At 41.8% G+C, this 12,541-nt stretch overlaps 1 protein-coding gene across 21 annotated transcripts in view; it reads right to left on the reverse strand.

Annotated features, from left to right (window-relative positions):
- The window catches only part of mical3a (microtubule associated monooxygenase, calponin and LIM domain containing 3a), a 79,306-nt gene extending 66,892 nt beyond the window's left edge, over positions 1 to 12,414 (reverse strand). For 15 of the 21 annotated variants that reach the window (XM_076885567.1, XM_076885562.1, XM_076885575.1 and 12 more), the window contains exon 1: positions 12,266 to 12,414. The gene's annotated coding sequence lies outside the window, so the exon portion shown is untranslated. Of the gene's footprint in view, positions 1 to 10,139; positions 10,864 to 12,265 lie in introns of those variants that run through there. The other 6 variants (XM_076885577.1, XM_076885576.1, XM_076885573.1 and 3 more) reach the window with 3 other exon arrangements.
- Positions 12,415 to 12,541: the final 127 nt, after the last annotated feature.

Raw genomic sequence — 12,541 nt, forward strand, 5'->3', positions numbered from 1 at the left:
TTCTCTCAAGTGTCTCTGTACATATGCTCTCCCCTCTCCCTTCTCGTGTGAGTGTGAATGAAAAGATGATGAGATCAGTGATACTAGTGATCTCATCATGTTCATAGCCGGCCATCAGGAAGCTGTTATGGGCCATTGAGCACTAAGCTGCAGAGGAGAAGGAACTGAGAAGAGGAATGGCAAAAGTAAATCTTCCTCATCGGATTGACCTTACTTGGATATTCATGTTTCAATTTGAAAGCATATTAATGCTAAGAATAATTGATCAATTAATTAAACTATCAGCAAATTTAAATGATGGGCACAGAGCTAGAGAAACTAGCATTTTATCAATAGAAAAACATATATACATATAACTGACTACATAGTATAACTATATATAACTATATAACATATAACTGAATTTCCCAGAGGAACCTACCCGAGGGATTAATAAAGTTCTATCTATCTATCTAAACTTAAACTAAAGCCTGTTTACTACAATAGAAAGTAACGTTTACTTGAGAAAGCAGAACAATACGCCACTGAATGTGATTAAAAGTGTCAAACAAAGTGGAACGTTTCCATTGTAGGCCAGTCCCCAGATAGAACTATATTTCCAGAACACTGAAAGGATCAAACTGTCAGATATTATGCGCAGAAGGACAGCAGATTTTGAGATGTCTTGCTGGTTGAGCAGGTGAAAATGGGTCAGATTTGCTGTGTGTTTTCACCTGCTCTCTCTGCTCTCTCGCTCCACCTTCCTGTTAAATTTTTCACTGCTCCACTATTATTAATGGAATCACCAACTGTTTATTTACTTATTGGATACAAATTGAAATAAATCAGTTGAAGACACACACTCAACAACCAAGGAAATGCTCCAGTATGAATAAACAGGATTCCAGCAGTAAGCTTGTCAACAGAAGAAAGATGTGCACAGCTTCTTCTTCTTTTTTTAATTTAGGGAGGACAATTGTTTGATCGTTCAGATAAACACAGCATGAATTCTGTCAGTCCAAAAAAGTGATAATGGAAAGGGCTTTTAAGAATCGTATCAGTATGTAACTTTAACGTTTCATTTCCTCCAAAACTGTGAGCTCTAACTCTGTGCAAACAGAGTAAATCAGCTCCAGTCAGCTGCCCCCGAGCACGAAGAATAGAGGGAGAGGTTATGAGAGACTGAGGTGTTTGTGTGTGAGATGGTTGGGTGCTCAACAAAGGAAATCGGTGAACAAAAGTTAGAAAGTGAAAACGCACCTACCCACAGAGTCAGGAGAGAGAGAAACAGCAGACAGTGGGTGTCAGATTTCAGGAGGTTAGGCTGTGTCTGTGGTCAGCCTGAGCCAGTCTAAATTTAAGCGTATGTGTTTAGGATACCTCGGACCAGGGCTGTGTGAGGACTGAAAAAAGATGTAGTGGTCAGGGTGCGGCCACACTGGAAACATTTCTCACACTGCTGGTTATTCACCGTGTCCATGAACTGCTAAGTTGGTAGGCTATAAATCCATCCGTTCCTACAAGAGTCAGTAGTCTCTGATCTTTAGCAACGTGCACGACGTTCCTGGTCTAAGTATGGCTGTGAATGTCATGACTCAAGGTGTTTAGGGGTCAGGGGTTACCGCCGTAGAGTGGATCATGCTAAAGAGTGAGCTGTGGGCGTCCACAGGAAAAATAATTCAGTTTATTTGAACAATTTCTTATACACATTACAAGGAAGGTATTGATCTTAGAAAACAACAGAATAAAAGGGTATATTTTGCATGTTTACCTTGAAAATATTAGCTTTATAAGAGAATACGTTTAATGCTTCCATAACAACAACAACAACAACAACAACAAAAACTGCCACAGAAATGAAAAGTAAAAGTTAAATATAACTTAAAGGTTTTAATCAAGTATTTCTGTAAGGCTGTGGTTTTGGGGTACATTAGTTCTTAAAGCTAGTTATCTGTAAGCATGCTAACATGCTAACAAACAAGCTGTTTTGGGGTATAAAGCTAACCATGTTTCCCATTACAGTTAGGATTTTTTGCTAATGTTTCTAAATTAGTTCAAAGGCATTAGATATGAATTTCTGGAGACATGAATGATTGAAGTAAATTAAAGGGTGATGCCTACAGCTGAGCTAATTCACTCAAAATCACTTTCAACGTGAAAAACTCATGTCGGCACTAAAGACCATCTTAGTTATGGGGACCATGAATTTCTGCACCACATGGCAACCCCTCCTATATTGCTGTTACAGATCATATCACCAGCACACTATACCAGCACCAATGTGGAGGTTTGGTCAGAGTGGCAAAGCCTACATCGTTCAGGTAAAGTTTGACCACCCTCAGCACAGGTAAATATGGATAAATAGGCTGTAAAAACTCTATTTTATCTTGGATAAAGGAGTGAAAGTGTTTAATCTGCTTATTTGCCCTCAAAGAATAAACATAAATGTTATTGCTCCATTCACTCTGACGGGTAAGGTATATTGTTTTCCCCTCTGCTGGCACCAATCTTACTATAACATCTTAATTCAGCAGGATCAACTGAGAGAAAAAAAACACGCTGGACTAAACAGTGCACGAAAATGGATAATTGCATCTAAATCCATGGAATTAGATGGTCTAATAAATTGAATTACATTCCACTACAAGTTAATATTCATGATGGCCGGGACACAATAAAAAGGTTGTGCCACAGCACACTAGTTCACTAGTTTTGATAATGGATTTATTTCAGTCACATCAAAAGTCTAGCTCACTATTACAGTTACATAACTAATTACATAACAGATTCTTCCTTGAGGGAAATTTGCTTTATAGTGTCTTCATGAAGAGGAGTGTTTTTGCATGTCATTACTATATATTTGTTTGGCCGTGTGGGAAACATGGCTGCCTTTGAAAACAGCTGGCGTGCAAACACTATCAGGCAGCACACATAAAGGTCAAGTTGCATTATGTTGATTATGATACTTGAAATATACACTTTTAAAGAAATAGATTCATGATATGAAGTTAAATGACCAGCTTTATACAAGAAGTGTAGTTCACTCTTCTTTCAACACTGTGCAGTGTAACACAATGGTTGTGCAATGTTTTCTGAGACTGTGAAGGGAGCTTATTTTGTAACATCTGAACATGGGCTTGAAGCTTCAAAAAATAATAATTCAAGATCTATTCCAAATGTGTGGTGGGTTTGAAATGTGTGGTTGTTCAGAAGGCAGAGGGGAAAAAAGATGCCACTGAGTTGCATTTCAGGACTCCTGCGTTGTTGGTATTACACTCACACTGGACGGCAAAGTGTAAGACCTACACAACTCTTTTCATCTGGGTTCTTCTTGTATTGCGAGTTCCAGGCAAAGCGTCATCAGTGTTACTTTCCACACTTTCCCCAGAGGGTGCGATTAGGCTGTGCCTTATCAAATACCAAATGATGATTCCAAACAATGTGTGCTTGCGACTAGAACAGAATTTTAATCACATTCTGCTTTAGACTGCCAAGGTGCCCTCTGCCTTTTTTTCTCCCTTTTTCATGCACTCTCCCCCCTTCAGAGAGACCATGAGGCTGCTATGTACTCGCCCTGATCAGATGATGGGTTTGTTAACTGTAATCAGAAGTCAGTAAACACAGTCCTCAGCAAAGCTTTTTCATTACCGTTGGAGACAAAGCAGAGCTGAACTGCAGTTTACACAATGGCCTCAAATCTCAGTACAAATCAGCTCGCATATATTACCCAAGATCACATCTGACAACACAAGCTGAGCTGGAGAGCTGGGGTTTTTTTTTCAGCTTCCATCAAAGCTAACACATAGCTTGACTTTTACTCCTCAAGTGAAAAAACAGCAAGATTAAGTTGTTACATTTTTTAGCTTCAAGTATACTTTTGAATTCCAGCTTATCGTGATGATTCATTAAGTGCACAACAAACAGGTAATGGTTTCAGTTGACGCTTCAACTTGATACAAAGTGGCCATGATGGTCGTCCGTGAGTCTGCGCACACATACAGCCCAAGGACAGAAACCAAACACCTCTACCCCTGTTACAGGCGCACGTACCTGTAACATATATATAGTGCACATGCGCTATACACGACACGCAATTCTCTCGCATTGTGTCCACTATTATCAGTGACCTTTACTGCTGTAGGAGACTGAATAGTACAACAAACAGTCCTTGTCCTGTAGCTATCAAGGGACATGAGCAGTTTAAATGAATTCTGAATTCTTGCGTTGCATGAGTTGCTTAAAAGGCCCTGAGATGTGTTAGTGTGAGTTTCTTCAAAGACAGTTTTATTGGCTCTCTTACAGCAGCCTCCTGGTGTCGAGGATATGACTCGCTTTCTGTGAGGCCAATAACGCAACGGGACAACAGAGAAGAAGATATTTAAGTGTATGTTGAAAGAAAAACTGGCAACGTTTCTCCAGCCTGGAAATGCAATGGATAGTAGCTACGGTGTTCAAGAAGGCTCGAAGAGCAGATATCATGTTCCAAGTCCTGATATTGACAGGTTTAGGTTAAGGTGACAGCATGAACGGAGCCGTTAGGTTTCTAACATAATCCATTATATTGATCCCGCTCCATCCTAGGGGAGGATTCTCAGCTGTCACTCTTTTGATGTTTTTCTTTTACTGTTGTCGTTGTTTTAATTACAGTAGTTTGTATGTGACGCTTGCACGATACTACAGATATTTCTCCCACTGCTCACCTGTTCAAATTCTCACAGTCTGTTATCAAACCAGATCTCCACTCTCCGTGTGGAAAGAAGAGAGAAAACACACAGCCAACGACTGCAGCTGTTCAAATATTGTGACATGTGATCTGTGGCTGGCACAAAGAGAGACTGTAGTGAATGACCAGGATACAAAGAGTGGAGAACAGGGGGCTCAACCGTGTGGCCTGTCCCCGACTCCCAAACACAGGCACAAACAGCAGCGTCTTTATTTTGCATTCTTCTGCACGTCATGCAGAGCTGCTGCCTTTGGCCTCTGACAAATATCCTTACACACACAAAAAAACTCCACCCACAATTGCAAACTATTTTTGGAAGCAGGATAATCATTTAAAACCAACATGAGGAAATCCGAGAAAAGGTATTATCTATCCAAATATGTTGAATAAACACGACTATGAGCAGTGGCTGCTGAGCAGAAATCAAACCAAGGGAAGACTGAGTAATGAATTCTTTATCTCATAAAGAACAGAACTGCTTTTGTTCTGCTCTTAGCTCTTACTCATGCTTTGACAAGACTTTCAGAGACTTTCATCCCACTGCCACCTTTCCCTTAACGGCTTTTATCGCACCTGTAGATGAGGATCAGATAGACAAAGCAGTTGTTTTTAAAGCTTTCCACCTCTTTTGAGTCAGACAGAAAAGTCCTTTCTGCCACTACCTACACCCTAAGACTTCTGCTTTGGGTGTGTATTGAGACTATAGGGGCTTTCCTTGGGCTAAATTATGATGTTAATGTGTCAGCAAGTGGAATTAGAAAGGTTAAAAACACAGAAACTCGAAATTCATTAGCAAACGAACCCCTTGACCTCACTGCTGCACTGATGCTGACTGGCACTGACACATGCTCTTTGGAGGGGAGCTGCAACAAGAACAGTCCAAAGCCAGGCAAGCAGCTCTGTGACTCTCTCCAGCTAAGCATCAGTATGCTAACATGATCACAACACAGTAATGTTTGCATCACAGCAAGCTGGCATATGATGATTAATAAGAGTGAACAACAAATTCAGGTTTGGACCCAATTGTGGCACGACACTAAAAGAGTTGGGGCTGTCATTCTTATATAGAAGAAGTAAATACTGTTATATCCACAAATTCACTCAAAACCACCTATATTTGATCTCAGTTAAATGCACATATGCAGACAAGCTGCTTGGATTATCACAGTCTGATATATCTATCTGAGGAAATGAAGAACACATCAGTAAAGAATGCAACCTTTCATTTACAAGAAGGTAGATGACAAAGTCCAGCAATCTTGAGCAATCCCAGAGCTCAGGGAAAGACCTCACTGAAGAGGCCTCATGTGATGGATTTCATTTCCTGTTTTCTTCTTTTCAGCCTGATGAGGTTCTGTGGACTTCACAAGACATGAAGGTATGAAATAATAGCTTGACAGCCTTAGTAGGCTTTAGCATATTTGGATTACTGCAAGGTTTCTTTATGCATGGTGGTTAAATGCTGGCTTAGAGAAACTACAAAGCAGTAAGGCCCTTTGAATCTTCATAAGGGTGCAGGGCCCTTTTTAGTCTTTACTCTCTCCAAAACATGAGATGATGACGACATGCTTGTCATCTTCAGTGCAAAAGGCAAGTTTGGGTCATAATGAATTCTGATTGCATCCTGGCAACAACACATTTAAAAACAGAATATTTTCCAGATGAATGGCAAAAATCACATAAGAATAACAAAGTACCTTTTTTCCAAAATATAAATTAAGATCAATTTAAGCTGAAATATATGAAGCCCTGCCCTCGGATATGATTGTTGGCATGAAGATAAAGCAAACAATGAGTCATAATGATGGTTATTTCAATGATGACTCATTTGAACTCCACTACAAAGACGAGTGAAGCTGAGAAAAGAGGTTTCTAGTTTTCAAGTGGGTTAGCTACTGGTATTTGGTATTCATATACAATGCTTTTATTTTGAAATAACACAAATATACAGCTAAATTAAGAGAAACTGATGGAAAAGAATGTTTAATGAAGTAGTAGGTGGGAATTGTGCTGGTATCCACATGCATAATGCCAAGCTTTGCAGCTCATTTCTCCGTGGTCTGTCAGATTCCTGCTACACTCTGTATGCTTGTGCACGCATATGAGTGAATCACATTTGGCCTGCAGCTCTCATCCTGACATCAGCTCTGATCTCTGACCCCAGTCTTTGCTTTTTCTCTTTTATCCCCCCTCATCTCAATGAGCTCATCGTTATTAAAGAAAGGGAAATGTCTGTTCTCTTAAACAAACTCCACCTGAGTAAAAAGAGCAATTCCACAGAGTTATTTCCACATTTGAAGTCAGTGCGGAAAACAAAATTACATTGATGTTAATAAGTTAAGCATACCAAACATATGCAACACTGGCATGCTGCTAGATTTAATGCACAAGAGCATAATAACAGTCGATGTGCCATGTATACAAGCTGGATGTCACCGAAAGGAACAACAGTCATTTCAGCCAGTGTGGGCATCCCATAATTTTCTCATCCAGTGAGGGTGTGGAGCAGCATGTTGGGTAACTCGAAATCGTGTAGTCAGCCTTTCTTTGGTGTCAGTTAACTGGTTACTGTGGTAACTGTGTGCTCTTGGATGGTTTCCCTGTCAGCAGCTTGTCTCTGGCTGTCTTCACAGAAGCTGTAGCCGTGTGGGTCTTCCTAAATCAGTGATATTATATCTGATCTTCCTCTCTAACCTATAGAGAGACAGGCATGAAGCCTTAGACAGATGTGGACGCAGGCAGGTTCCAGTCAGGTAATGTGACAGCCTGTTATGACAGAAGGGCCCGTGCGAGACAAGGAGAAGCAGGTAAGAGTCAGTTCTGTAGCCTGAATTGAACGTACCCTCCCACTGCTACGGAAAATATCTACCAAAGGCTAGATAAAAATAGACCGCAGCCACACCCTGAGTATCCAACCACACTGAATAGGATTTTACACATAATACATGTGGTGTAAAAGAAGATTCCCACAGTTCATCTAGCAGGTTAGCCAGAGCTCAGCCAGTTCCTGGGATCACAGAGATGAGGATTATGAAAAAGGCATGTCTTTGCACAATCCCTCCTGCTCTCCAACTCCTGTGTTAGAGAGCAGGAGGGACTGCTTTTCTGTCCACCCTTCAAGGGTTGAACCTGCGTTACAACCCAGCTGGAATCCCTACTCTGTCAGACTTCTTTAAGCTAGCTGGGACTCCGCTCTCTACAGCCCACAATTTCACAACAGCAATGGCCCGTTGACAGGTTAATGCAGGAGTCTACCAGTCCACTGTATCACTCTGGATGGTTACTAGGATACAGGAGTGTTTGTTTAGTGCTGTTGTGATCAAGAAACGCAGATGAAGAGTCAGACACGCCTGAGTGTAATGTGGACATACTGTACATCAGATGGCAGCGATTTAATCTTAAAAAAGTGACACTATAGAGACAAATCTTTGAAGGCCACAAAATAACAGGCCTGTTTTTAAAAAAGAGAAACATCACTGTAAATACAAGCTTTGGGCAATGAATATGAGGACAATCTGCCAGCATAAATTAGCTAAAATATACGACTTTGAGTTCTTGTACTCGCCTGTCAATGTGCTGTTCGGAGCACTTACACCCCCCTCGCTGAAATAAGACTGTAGAGTCATGTTTAAATAAATTCTATGCATCCATGTTTCTCATATGCTACGGTTTTAAATGTCCAAGCCTATTTCTATTGACCTTAACTTTTTTCTGTATACCTGCAATTCCTAAATGTAATGTTACCATTTTTTAAACAGTATATGAAGACTGTCACTTTAGTAGCAAAACTGCTGGCTAAGGTGTTCTCTCAATAGCAATATCTGTATTTATTCACTTTAATGAAACGTTTTCAAAGATCCATCTGTCTGAAAGTTGATTCCAGTGAAATTGGAAAGAAGAGCCGGAGGGACAGCTGCAGCCAAGACCAAAGCCACTTTCTACTCCTCCCTGAGCATGTGTTTGTGGGCATGAATCTCACGTCTCAATGTGTGTTGCTTCTATTTATAAAACTCTGACCCTGTGGCCTGTGTAACTCCTCCAGGTGCCCTTTGCTGTGAGTCTCCCACCATCACCCCTAGCGGGCTCATCTGTACTCGCAAGATTTGTGTGTAGACAATGACGTAACACACCGAGATAAATATGCACAGCCCGGTCCTACCTGGGGCAATTTGTGCTAACATGTTGTTATCCTACTATTTTCAACAGCAGGAAAAATAAAACAGTGCATGAAAGTTGCACTAATTTCACATTTTTTATTGTTCTCGTCATTTTATGTCATCTTTACTAGGCAGCCACACACAGCATTGACATGTAAAATTGGACAGAGCTCACCATGTTTAAAAGCCACTCTCACTCCAGCCTAATCTGGGCTACTTGGGACATTTATGGATCACTTATACCACTGGCTGTAATGTTACATGAGCTAGCATGACCATAAAGTCATCATCTATCAGTCCAGCCTAAATGTTGCCCAAAGAAAACTTTAGATGTGGATTGCTTATTATTTTCTCCTGAGAAAAGGCTTTACTTGTGGTTTCCTGACTTTTACTTTTAACTCAGAGTCGCCAGGTTCAGGATTTATGTTTCACTGTACGTACAATGACCCCAGTTTTATAAAAATTTGGAAGGAGGAAATTAGAGGTCATCCATATATATACACTGTATGTATTTAAGACATTCCTGCATCTATCCATTTTCTGCCGCTTGTCACGGTTTGAGTCACGGCGGCAGAGAAGCCCACACTTCCCTCACCCCAGCCACCTCCTCCAGCTCATCTGAGGGGACACCGAGATGTTCCCAAGCCAGCTGAAAGATGTGTTCTCTCCAGTGAGTCCTGAGTCTCCCCTGGGGCCTCTTCCGAGTACGACATGCCCGGAATACCTCATCTAGGAGGCGTCCTAGTCAGATGCCAGAACCACCTCAACTGGCTCCTTTCAATGTGGAGGATGAGCAGCACACTCAAGAATAACTGAGATAAAAGGAAGGTTGGAGATTGGCTGTAGTTAGCTAAGATAACTCGGTCAAGTGATGCTGAAGTGAAGTAGTGGTTTCATTATTGCCAGCTTGAAGTCCTGTGGTACATGATTGATCAACTTCAAGATCGAATCATTAGTTATCATTAGTTGTTAAATGGATGCTATTAGACAGTGAAGAAAGTTGTGAGGTTATTGCACAGTTAAAGACTTTCCACATTGCTGTTTCGTATACTGTGTTCTCTGCCCACAGGGACTATACTGATACAAGAGCAAATAATCATTTTAATCTTGTTTCATAAGCAAATGAATATGCAGTCGAGCAAACAATACCGCAGAGGTTATTTCTGTACTCAGCTATGATTCACTAAAGAGAAAGCAGACAGGACAAAACAACATCCCCGCGGTGTCCATCTGCTGACCAAGACAAAGCAATTAGAGAAATAATGGCTTAAAGGGATTACCTGCTGATTATTGTCCAGACAGCATGCAACCAGAACACAAAGTCTAAGGCTCCTCTGAAAGAGGTAAAAGGACTGTGCGTGTGCATTTAAGTACAAAGAAACACATAACCAGCGTTTTGGTTCTTTTCATTCCATCAGCATCTCCGTTGTTCGCTCCATCTTTATAGTTCGTCTCGATATATAGAGTGAGGGAAAGTTAAAAGCGGGACAACGTTGTTTGTGGTCTCATTCTACTCTTCCGCATACACACTAATAGCTGCCGGGCTGGTCTTGGCGGAGCTGCTGCTGCTGGTGGTGCAAACTGTCCTGAAAACATCCAGAGGATGTGGTCTGAAGGACAGCAGTGCAGAGAGATCCAGTGCCTGCTAATAGGGATTAATGCTGTCAGAGGATCAGCTGTGGCGTACCGGATATCTTTGTAAAGTTTAACAAAATACCACAGCTACCTAACAACATGCACTACAATGCGTTTGCAAGAAGGGTTTCTGAGCCAAAATTAGTTAGGAGTTTGTAAAAGGATCCTTATTTTCTGCAACTGCTTTCCTAATAAAAGGCTTCTTCAAATATGACCTGTATTCTCTGGACTCCAAAACCTGTGCTGTGTTTCCTTGTCTGCTATAAAGAACAACAAACATGTTTAATGTGTCAGCTACTAGTGCAACGGACACAACAGTTAGGTCTGTGGAAGACACCCGCCAGCAGCTGACAGGCAGGATCAGTGTCTGAAGTCAGCTGCCGAGCAAACGGGCACCCTCTCATGAATGACAGCTATTCACCTCTCCCTAGAACATCATATGAGTGCTGCCTCCTACTCAGCACAGCGGCAGCGCACAATGTGACACTGTGTCTTCTGATACAGTACAGCCTGGTGGAGAGGGGGTGACAGAGAAACAGATAACCTGCACTGTGACCTTGAGGACAGCGATCGTCCGCCGGCGACCAGAGGTGATGTCAGCAAGAGTTACCTGACCTGACACGAGGCGGTACAATGGTGACCTAATGCATGCAGACGCTTTTGCTTCTAAACTTGGATAAAATATGTGTCATGCAGTTGAAAGTAGGGCAGCACTAGCTACTGGCACTTTCTTTCTGTACCCCTCTCTAACCTTGCTTATCTCTCTCTCACACACACAGAGAGAGAGATAAATGCTCATTTGTTATGAAAACAGATCCTCCTGGAGATCCATGCCTTTCCTCCATTACGTCAGATGATGCTCATGTCACACACACGTGCAGAAAATCTAAACTTTCTCTTATCGCTGCTGTTTCTGCATCGCTAGCTCAGAAATCCCCCTGATACCCTCACCTCACTGTTATGCAGAGAAGACAGGCAGAGATGACAGAGCAAAGATAACCTGCACTGGTTGGTAGAGATAAAAAGGAGATAAAAGGGGTGGAGAGAAGGGAAATGTAGGTTTTAGACCACACAATAAGGTTGAAGGCATTTCTGGTAATAAAAACGTGATTGAAAATCCAGGAAAAGAATGTGTGTGGTATTTGAGACAAATGAAGCCAGTCAGTTTCATGCAAAATTCATATGCGCAGCCAATGCTAAAAGTGAACACAGTGGCATCCTTCTATGACATCAGTGCCAGCTGGCCCTTAGCTGGGTACCGCAGAAGATGTCTGCAGTGTCAGTCAACTATTCGTGCTGCCATTGATTCATACTGTAGGCAGCAGCAGCAGCTCTAATGGTATGTAATAGTGCAGCATGCAGAGAATTGCATAAGAAGAAGCCATGCTTGTAAACAAGGAGGGCGAGGACCACAACCTCCCACAGCAGCGCCACTGCAACAAAGCTAACAGCTGTGAGGGCTCATCGTAGGCTGTGTCAACAACATTCACTGTCATGAAACTGCAGGAATGTCATTTTCTGACACACACACACACACACACACAGAGCGCACAAATGTCTGCAACTGCACCCTATTCAGGAAAACCCAAACATCTACCTTGGTTACAAAAATAAACAATGTGGGAAGACACCTCGTCTGTGGGACTCTGGTTGAGAAACCCGTCTAGTAACATCAGTACATTCCCGAGATGTGACTCTTATTACAGTCAAAGAATACACATGTGCAGCAAAGAGCAGATTGAATGACAAGCAGATAACAGGCAATACTCACAGGGGCTTTAAAGATTAGTTGAAAAGAAAGAAATCCTCGTCCATCATCAGTAAAAAGACTCCTTTCACAATTCTCCTCCTCCCTCCTCTCAATGCTTTTTGTCTTTCACCAGCAAACTGAGAGAAAGAGCGGCTGAAGGCAGACAGGAAGATCTGCAGTGCTGAAACTCAGTCAGCTACCTCCTTCTCCCTGTTTCTCTCCTCCCTCCCCTGCCTACCTCCCTCGCAGTTTTCTCCAAGGTCAGTAGGCAGAACCGACTGTTTGACTCCTCCCTTA

The sequence above is a fragment of the Maylandia zebra genome, linkage group LG7, assembly GCF_041146795.1.
Source record: "Maylandia zebra isolate NMK-2024a linkage group LG7, Mzebra_GT3a, whole genome shotgun sequence".
Taxonomy (NCBI): domain Eukaryota; kingdom Metazoa; phylum Chordata; class Actinopteri; order Cichliformes; family Cichlidae; genus Maylandia; species Maylandia zebra.